Raw genomic sequence first — 12,448 nt, 5'->3', positions numbered from 1 at the left:
TGGATGCTTCTGCTGTGGGCCTGGGAGCAGTTTGGCACAAGGGGAGCACGGAGAGGAGCACCCATCCTGTATCTAAGCCGCAAGCTTCAGCCTCGTGAGACCAGGTATTCCACTGTGGAGAAAGAAGGCCTGGCCATTAATGGGCGCTGGAAAGTTTGAAGTATTACTTACTTGGAAGGGAGTTCGACCTTGAAACAGACCACAGGGCACTCACCTGGATCAATTCCATGAAGGACCACAACAGCCGTTTGACCCGATGGTACCTGTCACTCCAGCCGTTCCACTTCACAGTCCGACACCGAGCAGGAAGAGCAATGTGGTAGCTGATTACCTTTCCAGGCTGCCGCACATCGTCAGCCTCCGGGAGGTGGGGGATGATGTGACGGAGCGACCCCGTCACTGAGTCTCCGCTGTCTCCTGCTACGTGCGGAGCACACCGACCCGGCACACGCACACACATACAGGCACGCGCACACACACACTCATGTTATTCAGTCTCTCCCCGTCCGTGTTTGCACTCATTCATCAGTTCACCATTCACACCCTCTTCTCCATCCAAACTATAGCGCAACCGAGGGTGCACACTCGGCCGCATTTTTCAAGTAATTGCATACATATCTACAACAGTTCAATCACTTACCTGGGTCTGTATTGTCTCGGCGTTCTGCCATGCCCGCCACGTCACTCAAAGGGACAAGAACGAGGGGTCATTTCCGGGGCATTATTATGGGGGGAAATCTCGCACGGTTTCCAGTCATGTGATTTAATTATGTAGTGTTTTTGGTTTTCTGTATTTTTATTTCAAGGAAGAAGGTATTTTGGTTTGATATTTAATTGGAAAATCTATTGAATTGTGAAGTGTTATATGTTTATTTTAGTTGTGAATAATTGTGTTTAAAAACACTGGTAAAAATACATTTTGTTAAAAAGTCTTTATTTGACCGGCCCATAAGGAGGGGCTTAGCATTTAAAGGAGGCTGCTGAAGCCCTGGTGAGTGAGTCTTCTCAGAGTTGCAGAGCTGGCAACTGAGCTGTTGATTCTGAACCTTGGTGAGATTTTTTTTTTAGTGTGTGACAATTTTTTGGTGAGTTATGGAAGAACTCTGTTTAAATGCATTTTTTTTTTCTTGAACTTTGTAAATTTGTAAATAGTGTTTTTTTTGTTTTTCCTTTTTTTTTTTTTTTGACTTCACTTGTAAATATTGCACTGCACTTTGGGAGGCTGACGGCAAAATAAACCACCACCATTTTTGCACTTTCAACTACGCCTGTGGTGTTATATTTTTGAGCAGTGTGAGAAAGAACCCCGCAACAAAAGGTTAAATAGAGAGAGGAATTAATTTGGGAACTGCCAAAAAAGTTGCGCTGTGTCTTTATGAGTTAAAATAGACTTAAATTTCCCCAATCACACATTGTAACAGTTTCGGATCTGCCTTTAAAAACTCTGTTCTAACTCTGGGAAACCACCATAGTAGGATGTTCTGAGAGCGCAGACCTTCCTCACTCACCTCATTTGCATTAATACCATTGTTGGCTGACCAGGTGGCCTGAATCCATGTAAATAATTCAGGTAAAATCCAGTTTATCGTCTTTTCATGGTCATCAGATATGACCATGGGACGTTCAGAAGCTCCGCGTTTGAACATAGAAACACCGTCATCTCTACAACACTGATTCACCAGAAAAACCCATGGAGTTGGATCAATGACAGTGGATGGAGATACCTGTTTTTATTAAGCTAACGATATATTTTCCTGCAAAAGTCAGGTTTTCTCTGTTTTTGGGATGATAACTTTCAAATGTAATTCAGCACGTTGATTAAAGTACATGATCAGTAAAATAAATACTGGAAAATACCTGATTTTCACTGAAAAAGTGCAAAATGGAGAGGATGATATATGATAAATAGCGATAAATCACTTAAGGAAGGTTAAATAGAGAGAAAAATTAACTTGGGAATTGCCCAAAAAAGTAGCACTGGATCTTCTGGTTTTAAAATAGACTTAAATTTCCCCAATAACACATTCTGACAGTTTTGTAAATATGTAAATAATTCAGGTAAAATCCAGTTTGTCGTCTTTTCATGGTCATTCAGATATGACCATTTGGACGTTCCGAAGCTCCGCAGTGAACATAGAAACACCGCCATCTTCTACAACATGATTCACCAGAAAAACCCATGGAGTTGGATCAATGACAGTGGATGGACACACTTGGTTTATGTTCAGTTAATGATAGATTTCCTGTAAACTGTCATTTTTTCCGTATGATAACCCTCAATGTAATCTAAACATGATGATTAAAGTATATAATCAGCAAAATAAATATAGGAAAATACCCAATTTTCACACACAAAAACAGCTAAGGGAGAGGATAATATGATGATAAATAGTGATTAAATCACTTAAGAAAGGTTAACCCTTTCATACATAGTGGTCACTACAGTGGACAGCTGTTCTACAGCTGTTCTCTTGTATAGTCATGGATTATTTATTTTTACAATATCTTTATTTAAGTTTTAAGACACTACATATCTTTTCTGACATGAATTGGTAACCTTGTGTAGATCTCCCCTGAGCATAAACCCCCAGAATCACAAGCCCCCCCCCATAGTTTTCACAGAATTTATCAGGAAATACATGTTTCTTTGCTTCAAAAAATTAAACGCACGATGTCCAGCTGATTCTTATTCTATTATTATATTTTACTTTTTATTTTCTAATTTTTTGAAAACTTTTTAATTTATTTAATCAATTTATTTATTTATTATGTATGTTATTTTTTATAAGAAATTTTCAATCACATTGTTTTTTCATGTTTAAAGAGAAATGAAAACACTCAGGGAAAAAATCTTGATTAAGGTTATCATAATTCGTGCATGAAAGGTAAATATAACGAAAAATCAATTTGGAACCTGCCAAAAAAAGTAGGGCCATGTCTTTCTGGGTTAAAACCAGACTTAAATTTCCCCAATAACACATTCTGACAGTTCTGTAAAAACTGTGTTCTGGCTCTGGAACCCCAATTAGTTGGATGTTCTGAGAGCGCAGACCTCTTCCTCACTCACCTCATTGGCATTAATACCATTGTTGGGCTGACCAGGTGGCCTGAAAGTACTCCAGCATCCTCTGCTTCAGCTGCTGAGGGAAGTCGATGCACTCGAATGAAGTCCTTGAGGTCCTTCATTCGTGTTGTGGTACAATGAGCGTAGCGAGTACAATGCGCTGGATGATGGCAGTTACGTTCCAAACACCACAGCGTGCATCAGAGCTGAAAGCAGGACAGTGATCTTAGATAGGACATCACGGTAAATGTATCATTTTTTCGTGATAAGCAGGAGACGTACCACCCATGAGCATGATGCAGATGGAGAAGATTTTTTATGCATCTGTGTTGGCGCACACGTTTGCACGAAACCCGACAACGGTGAGGCTGCTGAGGGTGAAGTAGAGCGAGGCGATGTAAGCGCTCGGCATGGAGGGTCTCCTATGGTGCGTTGGATGTATGGGGTCTCTCCAGACGCTTTCCCAGCTCCTGAAGCCAACCTGGAGGAGGAGGTCAAAATGTGGTCGGATAACATGAGCATAGATGTTGTAGGTGTAAGGGTGTGTATTGGAAAGAATCTGGCGATATGTAACAAATCACACTAGGATCACGATATGATATATCACAGGTGTCAAATATGGGGCCCAGGGGCCAAATCCGGCCCGCCAAAGGGTCCAATCCGGCTCGTAGATGAATTTGTGAAATGCAGAAATTACACTGAAGATATTAACAGTCAATCATTTTACTTTAGGGCCCATATAAAGCCCTCCTTATGTCTCAAGTGGGTCAGATCAGTAAAATACTACCATAAAAACCTGCAAATAATGACGATTCCAAGTTTTTCCTTTGTTTTAGTGTAAAAAAAAAAGTGAAATTACATGAAATTGGTGTAAATTTACAAACTAGCCTTTCACAAAAAATATGAAAAACTAGTAATGTGTTAAGATAAGTGCAATTTTACTAATATTCTGCCAGTTACTAAAATATTTTGTAAATTTGCAGATCCATTGTGATCTGTAAGTTTTAATGCACATTACAAATGATAAGCAGAGGCAAAATATAGTTAAAATTGCACTTATTTTTCTTAATAAATTTCAGTTTTTTCATGGTTGTTCATGTTATTCACATTTTTAAAAGGGACAGTTTGTAGATGTAAATGTTTCCATAATGTACTTTACTTTTTTCACTATAAAACACATTGAAATGCTTGGAGTTGGCATTATTTATATTATTATGTTATTATTTAGTGGTCCGGCCCATTTCAGATCATACTGGGAGGATGTGGCCCCTGAACTAAAATGAGTCTGACACCCCTGTAATATATCATGATACTGTTAAAAAATCAATTTTTTGTTTGTTTCATTTTTTTTTCCTGGAAGAATTGAATTACACCAGAAATATGCATAAATACTAAACACATTTTTATTTGATCACAACGTGAGCTAATGCTATATCACAAAATATTCCTGTGTTCAAACTTAAATTATATTTTACAGACATTACAGTTTAAGCTCCTGTTCAAATGTTCAGATTCTATTAGTTCATAACTAACATCAGAACATTATTTTTGTGCAAACCCAACAAAGTAGCTAACAGCTGCCTCTCAGACAGTAAAAAGTGATTTTAGGATGCTACAAATAACCATTATGTAATAAACAGTGTTAAGTAATAATAAATAAATAGAAACGAAAAACAAAACAAAAATTAACCTCTACAATATCTGCATTATTATAATACTTTAAAAATATCAATACAGTACTTTTTAATATCGATACAGGTGTGTGAAATGAAATATCGCGAGATATTGCAGAACCAGTATTTTCTTACACCCCTACTTAGGTGACAGTATTATAGGAAATCTCTCCTCCTCATTCCTGTTGTTAATGGATGTCCCCTCTTTTGTGGTAATACACTATAAAAATTCTAAATCTTACCAAGTGTATTTTTCCTCATTTCTAGTCAAATATCTCATCACACTTAAAATAAGGCATAAACACCTAAAGAGGAACTTTTCAGTGAGATATAAGACTTATTTTTAGACAATAGATCTTGAAAATCTTATTTTAAGAAAATCTTACCAAGATAATTTTCACTTGTTCCATTGGCAGATTTTTTTTTGTTTGCTAAATTCAAGATTTTTTTTACTTTTTCAAGCAATGGAAGAACATTTTCAAGATCTGTTATCTAAAAAAATAAGTTCTTATATCTCACTGAAAAGTTACTCTTTAGGTGATTATGTTTTATTTTAACCCTTTCATGTATGAATTATGAGAACTTTAAATCAAGATTTTTTTTTCCTGAGTGTTTTTATTCTTCTTTAGACACGAAAAAAAAGAACTGCAATTGAAATTCTTTTATGACCTATTTTTCATGGAGTTCCAAAAATGTCCACTCAGCTTGACAGACACCATGCATTTAATTTTTAAAGCAAAGAAACATGTATTTATTGATATATTGTGTGAAAACAAGGAAATAAAAAACATTTTTAATGTTGCCAATCTGTTGTTTTCTCACAGTTTAACATACTTTAATACTAGTATATTCACTTCATGGAGATAATATGCAAAATCATAATGAATGAATGAATAATAAATAATAATAAATAAATAAAACCTTTTAATTGCAGTTTATAACAATAACAATCAATTAATTTACACTCAAACATGTTAGTGCAGATCAGGTTATCTAGAACAGCAAACTTACAGTAATGGTATGAATGTCAGTGTTTGGGATGATGCATTAGTGTCCATTGTGTTGCCTGATATGAAACTAAAACAACAAAACCCATGAAGAGAAACAGCTGTAGAATATCTGTTCACTGTATTGACCACTATGCATGAAAGGGTTAAGTGTGATGAGATATTTTGACAAGAAATGAGAAAAATACACTTTCCAGTGTATAAAAGGCAAAGAGTGATATAATGCAGAAATGATGTAATGAATGGCTGGTGATATAATGGATTTACTTCATGACTTGCACTTCCTGGGGACTGAGGAGCCAAGCTAGAGGTTTAAACTGATGCTGAGGCATTCAAGCATGACTAAAGATGTGCAGCGTGCCCCCTTAGCTGTCATGAGAGGCACTAAGAAATGGTTTAGTAAAACTAATGAGAAGAAGGACCGTTATATTTTTGATTTAATGGTGTTGGAGTTGTCAGACACACTCACACAATGACTCATCCTATGTCCCAGGTAACCGGGTCACTGCTTTCTATCTCATTGCGGGCCAATGACGTACCAGACACAAGCCATCCAGTGAGCCAGCAGGGCAAACACTGACATAAGCAGGGTGAGGACCACAGCGCTGTACTGGGGAGTAGCGATCCGTTTCTGTAACAGGCGCAGCAGACGCAGCAGGCGGACCTGTCTTCAACAAGTGGACCAAAGACGTCTGATAAGGAGAGGGGCGAATGCAAGGGAAGGGTTACATCTGGTCAAAACAATTAAACTACAATAATCTACACCAAACTTATATTTTGGGTAGGTAATTACTTCTATTTTAAGGATTTTTTTTTTTTTTTTAAACTTAATTTTTATTTAGTTTGCTCATCCAATATATAAGACATTTCACTATTACACACATCCCCATATGGCACACATGAAAAACAACAAAAACAACAAACAATCTATATCTACAGTAATATTGAATTACAGTCAATCACAAATGAAACATGAATGACAAAAACATAAATCAATCAATCAATAAATAAATAAATAAAAATTATACACACACACACAAATACGTATTATAATACTACTACTAATACTACTACTAATACTACTACTGCTACGACTACTAATAATAGACATTTTATTTATAGGCGCCTTTCAGGACACTCAAGGTGCACCGTACAAAGTTGTTAAAAGTAAATAAGATAAATAAAACACAATTAAAATATAAATACACACATGTATACAATAGGGTGGTCCAAACATTTTTTTTAAGATTCTCAGATTAGAACCCTGCATTTGGTTCCATATCTGGCCAAATTACTTCAGTCCAAATTTTATGCAAATTAATTAATATTAAGGTTGCACAAGACACATGAAGACTACTCTATATACCATAACAGAACTAGCCAAATGAATAAGGCATATTAGAATATTTGTAATTTTATTCTCAAAATCAAACTACAACTCGCATAAAAATGTTACTTAGAAAGTCCAGCAACCACTGCTGCTTTATTGAAGTTACAAAAAATGTTCCTGTGTTCTTTGACATTTTGGAGCCAGTACTGTTTGTGATCTTCATTTTTTGTTCGACTACAGTTGAAGTCTTGAATAAGTGTCACCCCTCTTTCAGCAACATCATTGACAACTTTTCTGGAAAGCACAATTTTAGCAGCCTTCTGAAAGTCTGTATCATCAGCCCTCTTCTGGAGGAATTCTGAAGAATGTTTGTGGCAGATCCAAAGTTTCAAAGAAACACATGGTGCTGGTGGTGACAAAATCCCTGATTGCTTCCCTTCATAATCTGCTGGATTAAGGGCATCCCATATTGACTAGATGAAGCACTCAAACCTTGGTTTTGATAGTACTGCTGCTTCTCATAGCAGTCAGCTCGGCTATGCTGAAAATGCAAAATTAGTCAATTTCAAGGAAAATTCCAGCAACTTGTGCAACCTCTAAAACATCTCCTTTTTCTTCCAAATTTTTTCCTAAATCATCTTTTGAATGCCAAACCTAATGCAGGGTTCTAATTGAGGTTATCTGAAACTTTACTTTTTACCATGATTGTTGGACCACCCTAGTATACAACCACTTGTGAATGTTTATTGCATTAAAAGCTTAATCATGGGACTCCATCTCTTTATAAATAGCTCTCCCTGAATTCTAAGTACATATGTAATTTGCTCCATCTGATAGATTTCCCTCACTTTCTCAATCCAAATGTTATATGTTGGAGGTTCAGGTTTCAACCACTTGCTAGTGATGCATTTAATGGCTGCTGTTAGTAAAATTTGCAAGAGGTATTTTCGGTTATTTCCCTCTAAACTTTCTGGGATTACACCTAAAATAGCAAACTTAAAATCTTTAGAAAAGGAAAATGTATTTTGAAATGAGAAAAAAAAATCTGTGATAAAAAAAATAAAAAAATAAAAAAAAAATTGAGAAGTTTTAGGAGTGTGAATGTTTGGAAAATGGCAAAGATTTCTGCCGTCATTCTGGGTTCATTTTATAAACTCTCATAAACGAACTAAATTTATTCCAAATACATTGATATTGACAGTTATATTATTTGTCATATTCTAAACACACAGCATTTAAAATTAATAAATGCATTATCTATGCAAAATTAATTTGAATATAATGTTAATATTATTTGTATGTTGTAAATATTGTAAAAAAAAAAAAAAAAGTATATGATATTGATAATTGAAATAAAAATGTTTCATTTGATATTTACTTTAGTCGTCCATCCTGACGCTGACATTTTTTAAAACTCTTTCTATTTTAATATGATAAATATTTTTTCTTCTTAACAAAAAAAAATTAAGGAGTTTTATGATGTGAATGTTTGGAAAGTGACACAGTTTTCTGCTGTCCTTCTGGGTTAATTTTATAAACTCTCACAAGTAAACTACATTTATTCCAAATACATTGATATTTGACTATTATATTTTTATGTCATATTCTAACACACAGCATTTAAAATTAATAAATGCATGTATCTATGCAAATACATTTGAATATAATGTTAATATTATTTGTATGTTGTAAATATTGTAAAAAAAAATGTATATGATAGATATTGAAAAAAACTGTTTAATTTGATATTTACTTCAGTCATCCATCGGTGACGCTGCCATTTGTCAAAACTCTTGCTATTTAGGTATGATAACATATTTTTTTCCTCTAACAAATTATCATCGTAAAATAGAGGATTTAAGGTATACACTGAATAATAATATAATAAACTTCACCTTTGAGAACTTTGTAATTCTTGCAAAAAATAGAAGTTAATTTGTGTCCATCTGTGATGCAGTAGTTTTTGATATTTTTCATTTAAAAATTTTGAAACTAAATTTTGCCCTTTGAGTATGTTTAAGATGGCATTTAGACCTTTCCAATTCTGTGTAATATTTGTCTTAAACTTGTCTGGTTCAAAAAGTTGGTCTGTCCATCTGTGACACACAAACAATGGATGAATCCATTTTTCCTGACCCCTACAAGATCATTAAACCTTCTACTTCTACTTCTGTTCTACACTTCTACTTCTGAAGTTCACCAACTCTTTCTTTGTGAACTTCTTGTTATAAATGGACTTTGAACATGAAAGCATTTAACTATACTCATAAAAACTTGCAAAGGGTTCATCTTACCACTGTGATGTTGAAAGCGTGAGGAGGTCAAAGGGCAAAGCCGCAATCAGTCCACAAAGAACCAGGTGCAGTAATGGAGGTAAATGGATCGGGGTTGTACACTACCTGACCAGACTGACTCACATAGGTGGTGGGAAATTCAGAATAATATCTGAAAGAAAAAAAAAAAAGAATACAGAAAAACGTGAAATGACTGCTTGGTAAAAATCCTCCCTTGAACTTTAGCTCAAATAAATGCAAAACAACAAACAGACTGCAATTTAGTTTCATAGACCAATCACTGTGACAACTCTGATGGATACACTGAGCAAAACACTATAATAAACTATATCACATCAGTTCTTAAGCCTTAAAGACCTCCAGTTATTATGAGGTGACGTCCAAATGACCTGGAATAAGTGATTTATCACTATTTAAAACTATTTACTATAATATTATCCTGAAAATCAAATATTTTTCCTACATTCAATTTATTGACTGTGTAAATGTCCGTAAAAGCTCAGAGTAAATTCAACAGTTACAGTGAGAGAGACAGAGAGAGAGAGGGAGGGGGAGAGAGAGAGAAATAGAAAGAGAGGAGAGAGAGAGAGAGAGGGAAAGAGAGAGAGAGAAGAGAGAGAGAGAGTGAGAAGGGAAGAGAGAGAGAAGAGAGGAGAAAGAGGAGAGAGAGAAGAGAGAGAGAGAGGAGAAAGAGAGAGAGAGGAGAGAGAGAGAGAGAGCGAGAGAAAAGAGAGAAGAGGGAGAGAGACGGAGAGGAAAAGAAGAGAGGGAGAGAGAGAGAGAGGGAGAGAGAGAGAGAAGGAGGAAGAGAGAGAGAGAGAAAAGAGGGAGAGAGAGAGAAAAGAGAGAGAGAGAAAAGAGAGAGAAGAGAGAGAGAAGAGAGAAGAAAGAGAGAGAGAAAAGAGAGAGAAGAGAGGAGGAGAGAAAAGAGAGAGAGAAAGAGAAAGAGTGAGAACGCGAAGAGAAAGAGAGAGGGAGAAAGAGATAGAGAGAGTGAAAGAGAGAGAGAGAAGAGGGAGAAAGAGAAAGAGAGAGAAAGAGAGAGAGAAAGAGAAAGAGAAAAGAGAGAAAAGAGAGAAAGAAGAGAGAGAAAGAGAGAGAGAGAAAAGAGAGAGAGAAAGAGAGAGAAAGAGAGAGAGAAAGAAAGAAAAGAAGAGAGAAAAAGAGAGAGAGGGAGAAAGAGAGAGAAAGAGAGAAAGAGAGAGTGTGAAAGAGAGAGAGAAGAGAAAGAGAGAGAAAGAGTGAAAAGAGAGAAAGAGAGAAGAGATAGAAAGAAGAGAGAGAGAAAGAGAGTGAGGGAAAGAGAGTGAGAAAGAAGAGAGAAAGATTGAAGAGTGAGAAAGAGAGAAAGAAGAGAGAGAGAGAGTGAGACAGAGAGAGAGAGAAAAAGAGAGTGAGTCAGAGGTGTGCTGTTTGCAGACAGACTTGGACAGCAGCTGTGTTCACATGAACTCTGTGAGGAAATTCCAGTCATTTGCTGAACATCAATAAGAGAAACTGCAGCAAAAGTATGATCTCATCGCTCTAGTATGGATCCCATACCCATACTCCCTTGGTATTGATACTATTGACATTCAGATGGATAAGCCCAGCCCTACCACTCCATAATAAATAAAGCACAGCCTTTGTTTCTTACCATTACTTTTTTTCCAGACAAAGGCCCATGACACTGAAAAGGAGTTTGTGACCCACTTTGGGTGGTGACCCACCAGCTGACAGTCCGTGGTGTAGACACTGTCACTTACCATAAACTGACATATCTGCATTAAAGGTGGTGACACACCTGTGAGAGCACAGAGGCTAATTTTAATCATTATCATCACCACGGCCGTCACAGAAACAAACCCCATCCCACATGACAGATGTGATATCACACTTCCTTCAGAGCAGAAGTAGTTCAAAGTGAAGAAAATCTAATTATGATTTACATCCGGGGGGGGGTGTCACCCAGTGTGGGCGAGTGGAGGTGGTGGATTCAGTCGTGCATCTGCCATCACCACGGAAACAGCTGTAGCTGCCTTGGGAAATAAAGTTGTTCTTAATATAAACTCAATATTATTGTCTCTTCACAATGAGGATTCTTTTGTTTAAAGGTCAGCTCAGTGCGCAGTGTGTAATCAGTGGAGATGTTTCTTTAAATACTATAAATGCTCCTCAATAACAAGTAGACACCAATGCCTACGAGAAGAAGAAACACTTTCATTTGCTGAGTTTTCTTAAAAAGGTTCTGAAATTACACTAAAATATTTTCAGCACTTGCATCATGTTCTGCTTTAGTGTGATTTATTGTGACTCTTGTTAGAACTATGTTTGAACCCTTTCATGCATGAATTATTAGAATCTTTGTCCAGATCTTTTCTTGAGTGGTTTTATTCCACATTAGGCATGAAAAAATCAATGCAATTGTGGTTTTTTTTTTTCATGGATTTACAAAAATGTCCACTCAGCTACACCACACATTTTATTCTTGAAGCACAGAAACATGTATTTAAATCTCAACATCAGAAAGTGATATGAAAACAATGAAATAAAATTTTTTTTAATGCTGCTAATCTGATGTTTCTCATTTTAACATACTCTAATACTAGTTATGACTCACTTGATTGATTGATTTGATTGATTGATGTATTTATTTCTAATATGAATGTCAAAACAGAAGAAAATGAATAAAACACTTCAGCATAAGATATATAATACATATTCAAAAAGGAGTGAGAAGAAGCATAACTTCTAAAATCCCACCCCTTCTCCTTAAATAATTAATAACAGTAATAATCTTCCTAGTTCATGGAGATAATATGCAAAAAAACCCAAAATTTTGTTTTTACTGTTAATTACAGTCTAACAATTAACAATTGATTTACACTCAAATATTTTACTGCAGATCAGGTTTATCAAGAACAGCAAAGTTACAGTAATGGTATGAATGTCAGTGTATGGGATGATGCATAAGTGACTGAATTTTAAGTGTTTGACACAAAGAGGCAAATGAATGTTGAGTTTAGTCACTATGACAGACTATGTGTGAGTTATTTTTAACCCTTTAATGCATGAATTATGAGTACCTTAGTCAAGACTTT

The 12,448-nt window shown here is 35.8% G+C and overlaps 1 pseudogene; it reads right to left on the bottom strand.

The window, feature by feature from the left end:
• Positions 1-12,448, bottom strand: part of LOC115424787 (potassium voltage-gated channel subfamily H member 4-like) — a 63,137-nt pseudogene that overhangs the window by 18,120 nt on the left and 32,569 nt on the right.

The sequence above is a fragment of the Sphaeramia orbicularis genome, chromosome 8, assembly GCF_902148855.1.
Source record: "Sphaeramia orbicularis chromosome 8, fSphaOr1.1, whole genome shotgun sequence".
NCBI lineage: Eukaryota > Metazoa > Chordata > Actinopteri > Kurtiformes > Apogonidae > Sphaeramia > Sphaeramia orbicularis.
Note: the sequence above shows the minus strand (reverse complement) of the source record. Positions and strands in the feature narration are given on the sequence as shown.